The 12,714-nt window shown below is 41.0% G+C and overlaps 1 pseudogene; it reads left to right on the top strand.

Moving 5' to 3' along the window:
* LOC119726009 overlaps positions 1–12,714 on the top strand; it is a 31,467-nt pseudogene that overhangs the window by 1,565 nt on the left and 17,188 nt on the right.

Here is a 12,714-nt window from a genome sequence, read left to right as displayed (position 1 = left end):
GCACGAATCAAAGAGGAAGTGTGCTTGTGTTGCGGGTTTCATTTTGTATGTGTCAAAGGATGAACGCAACGGGACAGATTTCCTGTTAGCTTTAAATTATTGTTTTCGGTATCATAATTTTTGTGCAATCTGAAAGATACTGCACGATGTAAATACAAGTTCAGTTTTTCTTCTTTTGAATTCGGAAATTCAAAGGGTCCAACCCGTAATTAAAAATAAAAGTAAACTGATGTTCGCTCCTGAAAAGCACAAAAAGAAGAATTAGACTTGATTGAAGGGTTTTTTATTTTTGTTTTTTGTTCAAAACAATTTTTAGTAATCGTCTTCCTCCATATTACACGTTGGTAGGGGCAATCCATTAAATAACACGAACTTTTAATTAAAATCAGAATGAGGTTTAGAGCGAGGTTGCGCATAAGGACACACACACACACACACACACACACACCCACATACTTGTTTCACATGACTAGTGTGGACTTTCCATTGCTTTCGTGTAGTTAAGAAAAACCAGTGAAAAAACTCATTTTTCTCAAACTGTGAAAACTCTTTCAACCCAATTTTTTTTCTATGATTCCCTTTAGTGTTTCTCTTCATTCTGCTACAGATAAACCTAACCCAAAAATGCCTCTAAACCTGTTTTCCAGAAATGGGGAAACACTGTGTGGACGTGGGCAAGTCCACACAACGTCGGTGCTACCTACATTATGTGGACGTCTTTTGTTCGGAAGTCCACACTGCGTATGTAAGACAAGCTCACACACACATACTTGTTTCACATGACTAGTGTGGACTTTCCATTGCTTTCGTGTAGTTAAGAAAAACCAGTGAAAAAACTCATTTTTCTCAAACTGTGAAAACTCTTTCAACCCAATTTTTTTTCTATGATTCCCTTTAGTGTTTCTCTTCATTCTGCTACAGATAAACCTAACCCAAAAATGCCTCTAAACCTGTTTTCCAGAATTGGGGAAACACTGTGTGGACGTGGGGTAAGTCCACACAACGTCGGTGCTACCTACATTATGTGGACGTCTTTTGTTCGGAAGTCCACACTGCGTATGTAAGACAAACTCACACGAGCCCGTTGTGCTATCGTGGCAAGAGGGTGTGAACTTTTCAAAGGTGTGTCATTTCTATGGTAACCGATATCGTCGTCCGAGCAAAATAACATCGCTCGTCGATCAACGAAATATTGATTTTTCTCTTTACAAGGTTCAAGAGCTGTGCGTATAAAATGGCTCGGTAGATTAAATCCAACACAGGTTCCACCATAGTCGCATCAAGTGCACTCATCAGACAGTCTGAGTAATAGCGACTATAAGATATTGTTTCTATTATTAAGTCTGAATTTACACACGGCTCAATCTTGGACTTGCTGCAATCCTGCGCCTGCGACAACGCTATGGAGTCTGTGCTGTGTTCGGCATTGTTGATCGTGTCTTTAGCGTGCATGGCTATTATTGTACAGTGCTCGACTGACACTGTGACAGTCGGAATCACTGGAGCACCTGCGGTGACTACTGATTTCACTGAAGGTAAACTATTTTTGTTAAATTGAATTTTTGAAATAATTATGCTTTATTTTGTGGGACGATCGTTTTACTTGTAAACGGAGAGAAGGTTGCGGTGGCAATCTTCAATGTTTTGTTGTTGGGGGGGGGGGGGTGCAGTAGGTGTGCATACCCATGTTCCCCAATACCTATGTTCCACAACCTTAACCCTAACCCTACCATCTAACCCTATCCCTAACCCTAAGGATTTGGGGAACATAGGTATTGAGGACTATCGGGTAGACATCGGGTAGACATCGGGGTATTTAAAATAATCGGGAACATCGGGGTAATAAGGGGACCTTTTAAAGTTGTGGGGCACTCAATCCATTTTAACAATAGAAGGCCAACTTGTAAAGAAGTGATACAGATATAAATTGTTAATATTGGAAAGTTATAACTTATATCCAGGTAAATGCATATTGTTTTTTAACTAGATTCGGCCACGATCGATCATTTTCATCTGCGCAACCACACGCTCCGCACGCTGGAGCGGGTGCCGAGCTTGACCGTCTGCGGGGAGAAGTGCGCCAGCCTCGGCGGCTGCCGCTCGCTCAACTACCGCAGAGCAACCGGACTCTGCGAGCTAAACGGGGCAACTCGGACCGACTTCCCGGAGGATTTAGTGGAGAGCGACAGCGGAGAGGGAGTCGTCTACCTCGGTCGAGCCTCACCAATAATTGTGAAAGTAAGTTTTTGACAACTGTGTAGAGATGCACTCTCTGTTCTCTTAAATAACTGCGATTCTTCCCGTCACGAATGTCCAATTTGTTTCTTATATTTTACCCAATAAACCTACATTTTTTTATATAGGGGGAAAGGCTGTAGCCTCTTGAAAAAGGCTTTCTGAGAATAATACAAATTTAGAGCACTAGCCTCTTCCCATAATAGGGAGCATTAGAAATGGTACACATGAGGGATATTTATGGGGCTCGGGAAAAACTAGCTGTTCATATCGCCATTTTGTGTGGTTATTCCACCAAACCCACAATTTTAATATTTTGAAGTGAAATGCACATTACCCCAAATGTGCCAGATGAAGAAAATAATTACAGCCATGTCGATTCGCCTCGATTCGACCTTTCTGACCAAATGACCCGACTCAAGTCACTGCCTTAAAGGTAAAACAACATTTGCAAACATCAAAAACAAAACCTCCAAATTATTCTGAAATACATTTTACCTTTAATACGTGACTGTAAGTGAATAACAGTCTCAATCATCCTGTGAAATCGTGGCACCGAGTGTGCTGTCATTTTCAAGAAAAGTGCAATTTTTGTATCAATTTCCAACGATGGTCAGCCGACTGTCCCCAATTTAGTCCACTTTTTGTTTGCAATCGGTTACACATCCGTGAATAGGTGCAAGCCAGCTACATGTCTATGTACGTTGCTCTGACAGATCGTCTGAAGTAAGATAGCAGATAGATATCTTTAACAGATAGATACCTCTCCTCTTTTTAAAGAAAAAGCGGAGTTAATGAGGGAATAGTTATGTGCTTGGGGAGGTATTAAACACCTTGTTTAAGATCGGTTGAAGTCTGGATGCTTATTATTACCCGAGCCGAACAAATATCAAAACTGTTCGATCTAAAAGTCAAAACCAGTCAAACGTTTTAAATTTTCAAAACACCCCTCTAGCTATTCAATGGTAAGGCCCTCGGGTAAACAACCCAATATGGAGGAGATTGTCGCGCGTATCACGCGTTCTGCTTGATGTCGCACAGAACGCCGATATACCGGTGTAGTGTGAATTTAGGACTATGAAATAAGGAATCACTGGTAGTATTGCGCATGCCTACGTGATGATTGTGAACGTGCAACCAACAAAACGGTGCTGGCACGAGGTTTCATAGGAGTCAAAAGTTCATGTGACATTGGCAAAGTGTTTTAGACCAGCCAGCCATTACCTTATCAACCGTTTAAAACCAGCCACGTGACGGGCTCTCGACCAATGGGAATGGGTAGACTGTGTTAGGTATTTAAGAAGAATTATTTAATTATCATAATTTCAGATGAAACAGTCTACAATTTGCCCGTGCTGCGATAACGAGTGTCAGCATGATGCGTACTGCGTACCGAATGACGAGGCCACGCCTAAGTACAAGTGTGTCTGTAGCCGCGGCTGGACAGGAGACTACTGCGAAAACATGATTGGTAATTAAACCTTTTTTTTAAGTAGAGCGTTCATATTGAGTATTATTTGATGTTAACACAACGAAATTAAAAGATAAAATGAAAATGTTTTTTTTTTCAAAAGTGAAAATTCTAACTACTCTATCATTAATGACGGAAACGGTTTTTGAAAACATACTTGCAAACAACATCAGCGTGCCGAGATCTTTATCTATTCTCAAAGAAAACAGTTGTAATTTCACTGGTTTTATGAGAATATTACAGTCCACAGAAAAAGATATTTACAAACAAATTATCGTGATTGTCCGTACGGCATATTTCAATGCATATTAAAATTTCCTACCGATCACACTTTTTAAATTATAATTTATATATAACTATGATAACACCACACTTAACAACAGAATTGTGCACAATTGTCATGACTACACCAAGGCTGTTACATACACATACAATTTAACAGTAAAGTAATTGCTTTACAAATCTAAGATTATATATCAATACTTAAATGAAACGAAAACAAGTGCGAGTGCACAAGCTCTGGCCGTCTTCCATGAAAGTCTGGCATGAAATCCATCAAAATGATCCCTGCCACAGCCTAAAAGAAATCGACGCCTAAAAATGCGACGCCGATGGCACATATGGAACACCATACGTCAGATGTATACCTATATTTATAGCGATTTGTAACGAATACCACGTGACTATACTGCACATATTTTGCCTCCATTTAGAAACTGTTCATAAGAATCTTTCCGAATTGTTACAAACAAGTATTTATTTGATTTTGGTTGCTTTTTTAAAATTAAAATTTGGTAGTTATATTTTGTTGGAAACTTATGGGGCTTATTTTGGTAAATGTTCGTGGACTGACATAACATTATGCAAAAATCAACGCGCACGCGCATTGATGGAAACAAAATATGTGTTCCGAAAACCGTTATCAAGAGTGCATTTTGTGACCACGGCCTGTCATTTTGGTCAAACTAAACGCGCATGCGCATCCATCGAAACAAAATCGGAACTCCGAAAACAGTTCAAAAGTGCCTTCTTGACAACAGCATGGCATTTGGTCAATTAGTCGAGTATTTTTGGTCAATGTTCCGGGGACAGACAGACAGACTAACCGACCAACCACCAAGTGACATATAGAAGCTCCTGCCAGAGCTTAATAATCACATTTTAGATGACGCCAGGGTTATATCATTTTCAAAGTTTATACACTTGGAAACACTTTTTTTAAACTAGAAAACAGTTAAATTTGCATTAATATCAGTTGGGTGCAAGTTTGGCTGTTTTCTCTCGTCAAATTTATTAGGTGTTTTGACAGTATATCTTAAAAGTGCCTATCACGGCCAATACCAATGAACTCAAACTTTGAATTCATATCACATGACGTCGCTTGTGACGTCACCCTCGCAACGTACTTTGCCCTAGGATGATATTTTGATTCAGATGTAAACTCTTTAATGTATTCACATGGAAAGGGAAACGAACCGGAAGCGAAAAAAAAACTCACATTAAAACAAGATGGAACTCTTAATCAGTTCATTTGAACAAAATGTCGCCACAACAAAACCCAAGTTAATCTCTACTCTCTCCCATAAAAAGTGCCGAAGATATTTAATTATTTTTATCACCAAAAATAACTGAAACTTGATTGTTACACTATATGCAGCAAAATGGTCTGAATGGTCCGATTGGAGTTCTTGCTCAGTGTCGTGTGGTCAGGGAAAGCGAAGTAGGTCGAGGGAGTGCGCAGGCTCAGTCTACATCCCAGACTCCTGCATCGGAATGAGCTTTGAGTACAGGAACTGCTGGAATCAGGCACCATGCGCAGGTGAGTAATTGCAATTTATCAACACATTAATTTTTCTATGGGATTGTCAGTTGTGCAACATAGCTCAATTCATCACTGATACCAAATATCTTAATCGTTGATTGACTTTATAATCTTTCACCACAGAGTGGTCAGCCTGGATGGATATAGGACCGTGCTCTGCCTCTAGTGGATGCGGTTACGGCACCGTAAATCGCACCAGGGTCTGCCGGGGAAATCGCACCGATTGCCCCGGTCACGACAGCCAAACTGCTCGGTGTGGAAGTGTTTCTTGTGAAGGTTAGAATCAGAAAATGAAGTCGCCTATATCTTCTTTCCCCTCTTTTTGTCAGTAAATTTCTTCGCTTGAATCTATTCTCCCGTTAATTGATTCTTTATTCTTTATGATCCCCCCTTTTTTTTTAAGAATTGAGTTCATCATATTCGTATTCGATCTCTGATTTAAACTCAACCAAAATATGTACCGCCCTCTGTCAACGACGATCCTAATATTGCTTAGGGCTCAAAAACTGATTGTTAAATAACTTTGTACAAAAGAAAATTGTTGGGAGAAGGACTGTCCTCTATTCTGAAAAACAGATGTGTACTGAAGAAGGGTCCTTGGCAGATATAAACGAGGAATTCACCCACGATGATAAATGATAATGGTGTGAAGTAAGAGTTGTAACGGATTAACTTTTAAAACTTATTCGAGGGAACGTTGCCCTGACTAAGTAAATTAATTAACAGTAAAACACCTCGGAGAGAATTGATCAGTAAAGGTTCGATTGTTTACACGAAAACAATGACATAAGGGAGGTTTTCAATTTTAAGTAAGTAGAGCTACCGTTTAATATTACTTAAAGGAATCACTCCTTGGGATACCTTCTCAATGTTGGAATCCTACATTTACCATATTTTAAGGCCCGAGATTTCGTCAGACAGGCTTCCGCGAAATCTTGTTATTTTACTTCTAATGTGTGTTAAATACTTGTTAAACATCAATTCACTCAGCACCCTGGAGACTGGTTGGCGGGTCTCGACCCGGGGAGGGCCGACTGGAAGTCTTTAGCACCGTGCTGGGGCTCTGGGGAACGGTATGCTCCGACGGCTGGGACCGCTGGGACACCGACGTGGCGTGTAGAACCCTTGGATTCCAGCCACCACCGGCATACTTGGAACCCGGCTACGGTAAGTGTCACGAACTCCGTAATTGTGTTGCCCAACAAGTGTTTTCGTAGTCTATGGAATAACCCCCCCCCCCCCCGCACAGCAAGGGTCTGTGATATGCGAAGAGATTTGGCGACTAATCATGCAAAACAAGACTGCATCTTGACCGAGAGACCAATTGAGCCAGTTGCGTATAGCTAGGATTTTACGCTAGAGGGCGTTTTTTTCTGATCAATTTATTCACATTTAAAAAGCTGTACGGTAAAGGGAAATCAAAAATTGTCATCTAGATTCCTCTTCGTTTTTATATAAGACAATGCCTTGGCGAGCGGTAAATTTAAGCTCTTTGGGTGGGGCACCTGGGGGAACGAGGAATTTTTTTAGGGGGGGGGGGGCTGTATTCAGCGTGCGCTTTCTATCAGGACTTCCGTAACCCAAACTTGACAAATCAATAGCTTCCACATTTCTGCACGAAATGACGTTACAATTTCGAAAGCTGACTTGCCGATAAGCTGTTGCGTGGGGTCACACTAAAATGTGCATTGCTCACAATGTATGAGAGGTTACAATTTGTGAGGGCTCCGACCTAATAGAGAACTGGTGATACTCAGACAACTGTTTTCATGAGATTGCGATAGCTTCTGTAACATCTATGCAGTGGCGTAGCCACGGGGGGGGGGGGGGGGGCATGAAACCTTGTCGCCCCCCAGTCGCCCCCCCCCCACTGAGATTTTGAGTTTCTAAAAAAAATATCATTGATCTACATGACGCCCCCCCATGAAATGTTCCAGCCCCCCCCCCCAGCGCCCCCCTCCCCCCCCAGCCCCCCCCTCCCCCCCCCCAGCGCCCCCCTCCCCCCCCCCAGCGCCCCCCCCCAGCGCCCCCTCCCCTCCCCCCCCCCCCCACTGAAAAATTCCTGGCTACGCCACTGGCCCCGGTTGACCATGCACACCATGGCTCGAACTGTAGTGTGTACACTCTCTGGCCCCGTCCAGCTGTTGCTTCCCCGTCACTGTAGCGGTCCGCTCCCGCTTCAGTCCGGCCGTCTCTGCGAAGCAATAGCTTGTACCGTGCCCACTCGGTTCAGCTAGAATCTTTGGCTTACTTGGTTCCCCCAGTTAGTGTTGTGATACTCCGACACCGGTGTTGAAACCAAGGAAAAGCCTGACGTTGGAGGAATCCCCACAAAGTTAAATAAACCAGTAAAAGTCACTGTGTGAAAGCTCTGTTTCCCGCCAAATTCGTTATCATGGATAATAATGTTGATTCTAATATAAAGTTAATGAACTAATAGTTCGAGATGCAACAATAATTTCAGGAATGAATTGCAGGGCAGCTCCATCGCACAGCCTTTAACGTGTCACCACTTGAAACTTAGAACTGATAGACACATGGATTACAAGATACGAGAACTGATCGATTGCCTCATTGATGTTCTCCGAAGTCACCGTGTTAAAATTAGAAAAAGTTTTAACTATGGAAGGTTGTGAATCTTTTCTTTCAAAACTGAGGGAGGAAATATTGCAGTCATATTTATTTTATCGTCAATGTAAAATTGTGTCTTATTTCATTTTGTTCCCGGGTATTTTCTTGTTGTTTCTTTAGTGTGTGTATTTAATGTGAGTGTAGACCTATGTATGTCAACTAGGTTGTTTGTTTTTATGGTTTCCATTTTTCTCTCTGGGGAATGGGATTGCTTTTGTTTCTCGGTTTTGTTTTGTTTTGTTTGTAATAATCTTTTTAGCCCGTTTGTCATTCATTCCCGTTATAGAGTCTGGTTGTTTGTTTTGTTTGTTTGTTTGTTTGTTGGGTTGTAAGAGTATTTATTTATTAGTTCGTTTTTATATTTTTGTATCTGTCTGGTTTGTCTAATGTTTCACTCTATGATTTTTTTGCTGAGTCTCATCTCCCCGTCTTGTCTCGTCTCGTCATGTCTCGTCATGTCTCGTCTCGTGTGGTTTCGTATGATTTGTACAATTTACTTTTCAATAGTACATGTACTTTAATTGTTATGAATGGAATTTTAAATCTGTTTTATTGGCAGGGGTTTGGATAATTGTCTGATGACAATTGTTTTTTTTTTTACTTTTACATATCCGTGGCAGCCTGTCCAACTTTTAGCTTTTATTTTATGTTTTAAGATTTAAAATAAAATAATATCAAATAATTCAAATAAAGTTTCTTCAAGTCTTTATTACGCTGGAGATTTCCCGATCGCAGTACATATGAGAGGCAGCCCAAATAGGCGCGACCTAATCCGGCCAAATTACGATTTGTATACTAGTTTATCTGTAATAATAAAGAATTTTGGCCCCTGCACTTGAGGGTCTGTATTTGTAGAAGTGAAGGGTCCATGTCCCTGAATTTGGATTTCTGAACAAAACATTTGAATGGAATCTATATTGAAATGGAGTGGAAGGAATCTGTTTGTTTGTTTGTTTGTTTTTCAAAATGGCGAGGGGGTGATCATCGTTGGAGGGAAAAATCACCCAAAAGTCATAGGTCAACCCCCCCCCCCCCCAAAAAAAAAAGATTTCCAAAAAGGTAAAGAGGATTAATTCAGCTTTCATTTGATGTATGTTTTGATCACCTGTGAGGGTTCAGAGTATGTTCCCCGATTTGTTTAAATTGGGGTATTATCTTTGGTGCCTATGGGAATTTATGTAATGGTGTGCACCCTACGGAGTGCTGTAAATTCAGGGATCGCATCAACAACTACTTTCACACAGTCATGTTTGTGTACCATACTTTCCCACACATAATCTTTTCATCTGGAAGGCTCATGTCACAGGAATGTCCCATTAAATTTTTTAGAAATTATGTTGAAAATAACATCTTCAAATAACAACTCCTCACAATAAGCCCAGTGTTAACAATATTTCTCGTTGTGGGTCTGAAAATAAAAATTGTCGGTTTGTGTATTATGAATATGATCAAGTGAAATTATTTATGCAGTATTTTGCGCATTTCCCTCAAAATTGCATATTGTAATATTGTACATTTTTATCAATTTGCTAGAATATGTGATACCTCACCAACAAGTATCTTTTAACAAAATTCAATCAGAATATTTATCAATTTTTAAAAAAAATGTAGTTGTTTTGTTACTTGTTGGTGTCCCTGCCACACTGTACGATGGTGTAGCCGTGCGTTATGCACGTGGATTGTTTACTTTCGTTTTGACGGGGACTTTACTGAATAGAGTCTGGTGACTGTACATAGAAATTTCTTTGAATAAAAGTCGAATCGTTCATTCATGTGCACTTGTTATGCAAAGCAGGGGCAGTGGTTCAAGGATATCTATGTCGACTTGCAGAGAGTGTGCAAGAACGCGACTTGAATGCTTTATGTGTTCACAATACAACGACGCTGTTTAGTTATTTCACTGTGTGACACAGTGAGACATTTTGGAATCATAATGGCGTCCGCGATACTTGCTGGGGAGCTCTTGCGTACGCCTTTCTGTACTTTGGTACTGTTGTCTCCAGGACAATTGTGTGTACGGTAACCCGACGTACCCAGATTTTTAAAGACGAAATTGCCGACCTCAAAGTTGTTAGTGCCATATTTGGCAACTATGTGTGCGTTATTAGTTTAATTAAACAAATGAACAGGTTAATTAAACATAGTACCATTGAAGGTACCTAAAAGTAAACATAACAGCATAGAAGACCGACAGACGAACATAAACTGTTACAAAATAAACACATTTGTCTGGATAATTGTTTAGGGCGTTACCGGCAAGTTAACACAAACTTGGTGTCAAATGGGAGTTACTTTTCTTTGACTTTTCATACAAGTTTAAATGTATGAACTGCAGTGGCGTAGCCACGGGGGTGGGGGGCGTGGGGGGGGACAGCCCCCCCCCCCCATGAAACCTTGTCGCCCCCCCCCCCAGTCGCACCCCCCCCCCACTGAGATTTTGAGTTTCTTAAAAAAATATCATTGATCTTCATAACGCCCCCCCCCCCATGAAATGTTCCAGCCCCCCCCCCCCCCCAGCGGCCCCCCCTCCCCCACTGAAAAATTCCTGGCTACGCAACTGCATCTATGCCTCAAGAATTTGTTTTGTTAAATGAAAAGCACAATCCATTGCCGCTATGGTTAATTCTTTACAAAATTATGCAAGAAATACTTTGCAACGGATCATTGACTTGCGCGGTTTGTAGCAGGTTTGCAACAGCAGAGGGAGCGTTGAATGTCAAACACGGATTTATCCCTAGAATCGAATGCAAGTTGGCAATTGGCCCGGTGAAGGTCACCCGACCACTTACCGACCGGCGTGGACAGATACAGCATACAGTCCCGGGGTATTCTTTAAGCGTGTGGTAGTGGTCCAACACTTGGAACGCCATTGCGCATCCTCAGCCTCGATATGCGTGTAGGTAGATACACGTCGAGGCCAGCAAATAAAATCAAAACGATACCAAAAAATACCGAGCTAGTAAACATTGGGCGCCGACTGATAAAACATGAATGTCTTGCGACCTGTCTTCAAGTCTTATAGAGCCCGACTATCCAAACTATCAGTATATGACATCTAAACATCGCTGGAGCTTACTTAGCCTGCTGCCCTCTTCATACGCATCCCGTTTGTCTAGGACTTGACACGCCCTCTTCATTGGCTAAGAGAATTATTAATCTATGACCGCTAGCTCAACTCTTGCACAATGTGAAAGACTGGTGTCAAGTGCAATCAGGCAGGATCATCTCGACAATGTCACGTCGAAGTCCAATGTGAGGGTGATCCGCGATTATAACCTGCACTTACTTTGACCTGCACATTCCGCCCTTCATGAAGACTAAACAAAGACGCAAGAAGTTGATTGAATGTGAGTCTGTGGAAACGAACATGGCGCAACAAGCCCTCTACCAAAAGATATATTTTTCTCATCGGGGCAGTCGGAAATGTAAACGGATTGTTCTTTAGATAGAGTTTCACTCCAGCAAAATACGTATCTATTCTAATTTAAATCTAAAAATTAATGTGGCCTGACGTTGCGAACTTAGCAAGTTCTTCTTCAGAGGCTAAAACAGCCTGTTTTAGCCTCTGAAGAAGAACTTGCTAAGTTCGCAACGTCAGGCCACATTAATTTTTAGATTTATATATTTCAGGTCCACCCAGTCAGTAAGCAGTTTGCAGCAGTCTTACTTTTTTCATCTTCTATTCTAATTTAATGATATGAAACAACAAACACAAGAAAGTAATGCATTTTGGAAGATGTGCGTTTTGTAGTGTTACATTTTGACTTAATGAGAAACGTGGAAATTTCGTTGATCTTTCGAATATTTTTTAAAAACAATTGGAGAATTAGGTATACCATTGCAAAACCAAGTCAATCCCGTAAAATGGTAGTTTATTAACCAAGTTGGATACAATAGTTCGAACAATAGTTCGAATGGAATGTATGTATCGCACCACGTTTTCTATTCTAATGCTTACAATGAATCATAATTAAGAAACAATATTAAGAAAAAAAATATTTCCCATACAAGTATGATGTGTACGTAAGAATAGAATATTCATGAACTTGACAATTCCGAACAACGACTCAGCTAAAAGCAAGATTATATATCCTTTTTTTTCACGTTCACACACAAACCACAATAGCATTGAATCTCTGTATTGTACGTTTACGTTACTTTAGTATAACGCCTGGGCCCAATTGCACGGTGCTCATGGGCGTCGCCAGAATTTTTTCTAGAGGGGGGCAAAAAAAAAAATTGCCAAAAAATGCTTGTATTTTTCAACACATTCTCGATTTATCAGTTTTAGAGGGGGGCAGGGACATTTTGCCCCCCCCCTCCCAACTCATTAAATTTACACCACTTTGTCTTCGCGCCTCGTTTTTTTTTCTTTTCTTTTTCTTCCTTTTTTTTTTTTTTTTTTTTTTTTTTTGGCTTTTCCGGGGGGGGGGGGGGGCAAGTGCCCCTCTTGCCCCCCCCTCGCGACGCCCATGACGGTGATGCTTAACAATTAGTAGAAAAGTTTTGCTTACTTTAGCAGTACATTGTGCTAAGTACTATTTCATGGCGTGGA

This window comes from Patiria miniata, unplaced genomic scaffold (assembly GCF_015706575.1).
Source record: "Patiria miniata isolate m_02_andy unplaced genomic scaffold, ASM1570657v1 HiC_scaffold_19, whole genome shotgun sequence".
In the NCBI taxonomy this organism is placed as follows: Eukaryota; Metazoa; Echinodermata; class Asteroidea; order Valvatida; family Asterinidae; genus Patiria; species Patiria miniata.
The sequence above is the reverse complement of the archived record's forward strand: the minus strand, read 5'-3'. Positions and strand labels throughout refer to the sequence as shown.